Genomic DNA, 2,198 nt, shown 5'->3' with positions numbered 1-2,198 from the left:
TTCCCGGTAAGACCGGTGCTCACAGATTATTAGAGATGGGTTGATCGGGATATCAGAATTAGCCAGTAAGGGCTAGAGCTAAAGGGCCAAGCAGTGTTTAAATGAATACAATTTGTGTGTTGTTATTTCGGGGCATAAGCTAGCAGGCACCGGGGTGCTGGGGACGCAGCTCCGCTGCTCTTATTACTACACATGCCCATGTGTGACCCTCTTGGGTCTAGGATGACAGATGGGAGCAGGGTAAAATGCAGCTGGCATGCCATTAGGTTGTCCCATCGTAGTGTGGTGGGTAGCAAGAGGGGTACTGCGTACAACAATTGGGTATGCTATGTCCTTTGCAGGGCATGAGGGTTCTGCTGGGGGTGGATACTGCTCACTGGGTACTCGGCCATCTGGTAGAGGCTGGGGGACTGAGAGTATGGTAGAGCAGCCCCTCTGATAGGAGAAGAGACACATTGTAAGGGTTGGCAGCAGTGTAGCCTGGATGACCAATTCCTTTGGCGTTTGCAGAAGGAACTCCAGAAGAACCAGGCCTATAAACTGAATTAATGATTTCAAGAATACGACCTGACCAGTGCATGCCTGTCAGAATCAGCACTGCCTCTGACACTGAGTTTTTATTTAAAAATATCACTACATAATATTTGACCTGGAGTTAAGATAGATTGGAAGGGTGACAGGCTCACAAGGCCTTACCCTTTTCTTCATTTAAGGTTGTGGGGGAGGGGAAATAAGCATTTTTTTTCTTTAAATAGCCACTGGCAAATTGTCTATGCACCCATATTCGATCAACCATGCAAATGTAAGTAATCCTACTTAACTCACTGACACATACCACAAAATGCATGAATGTGGAGGGAGACTAGCTGAGAAGAGGAACAAGAAGTGGTAACTGGGCAACGAGTGTGATCAAAACACATTTTTATCTATGAAATTGTCATAATGAAATCTGTTATTGTGTGTAATAATTGTATGCTAATTTGAAAAGTCAAAAATGAGCTAGTGCTTTCCACCATACAACATATTCATGTAAGGAAGTTTAAGAAATTATTTTAAAAAGTCTTAACTGAGATAAGGATAATTTATAGTTATGGTGTTTGGAGAACTATGAAGTATTGGTATACTTAATAAGAATATTTGTGTGGACATTTAAATTTCATGATTTATCACGAGACTTTAAAATATTATTGACACATGATACTAAATTATATTTACATAACAGTCAAAAATGTTTCTGAAAAATCTATAAGACTATACATTTTTCTGCCTTTTTGAAGTACAAATTTATATAAAGTAACATGCTCAGCATGGACAATTATAACATTAAATATTGATTAACTATTAAAAAATGCTGAAGATGCTGAGCCTGGAGAGATGGTTCCAGTTTGAAAGCACTTGCTGCTCTTATTATTCCTACAGTCTTGTAGTTATATTATTATTACAGTCTTGCATTCAGTTCCCCTGCACACATATGTCAGCACAGAACTGTCTGTAACTTCAGGAGGACCACAAAAATCTGGTGCCCTCTTCTGGCCTCTATGGACACTGTATACATGGGCCATGCCTACAGGTATGATGAACATACATGTAGACAAAATACTCATGCGCGTTCTTTAAAGGAAACAATAAGGCACCGAAGGTGTTCTAGATCCCACGGTATCAAACAATCATACATTATTTAATAAAAAAATTAAGAGTTCAGGTTTAGTTTGCCAAGAAGCCTTCTAGAAGCTTTCTCATTCCCTTCAGCATTTGATGGGTGCCCAAAGAAGTTCAGGTCCCATGTCCAAGGTCTCCAAGGCCAACAAACTTACAGGACTCATGGTGAGCCTGCCGTGTCTGACATTCTTGTTCCTGGTCTTGGGACTGGAACATTCTTTTTCAGTCCTTGGCTCACTTCAGCCAATTGCTCTGAAGCCAGGCAGCCATTGCTACCTGTGCCTGCTCTTTGAACTATGGCCCTAAGCACCTCTTCACCCAATTGTTAGGGTTTTTCTTATGCCCCTATGTGAGTCTTTAAGTACCTAACCTCTCCTGAAAGGACAAGAGCACCTGCAGCAGTGTCAAAGAGCTTCTGATCCTATAGAATCCCTGACATTGAAATGCTGATACTTCCCATTTGTCTCCCTCTGCCTCCTGCCCCTTTCCTTACCTCCCTTCACTCCATCAAGGTGCAGCCCTTTCTCCACCCTACTCCT

This window comes from Microtus ochrogaster, unplaced genomic scaffold, assembly GCF_000317375.1.
Source record: "Microtus ochrogaster isolate Prairie Vole_2 unplaced genomic scaffold, MicOch1.0 UNK159, whole genome shotgun sequence".
NCBI lineage: Eukaryota > Metazoa > Chordata > Mammalia > Rodentia > Cricetidae > Microtus > Microtus ochrogaster.
The sequence above is the reverse complement of the archived record's forward strand: the minus strand, read 5'-3'. Positions refer to the sequence as shown.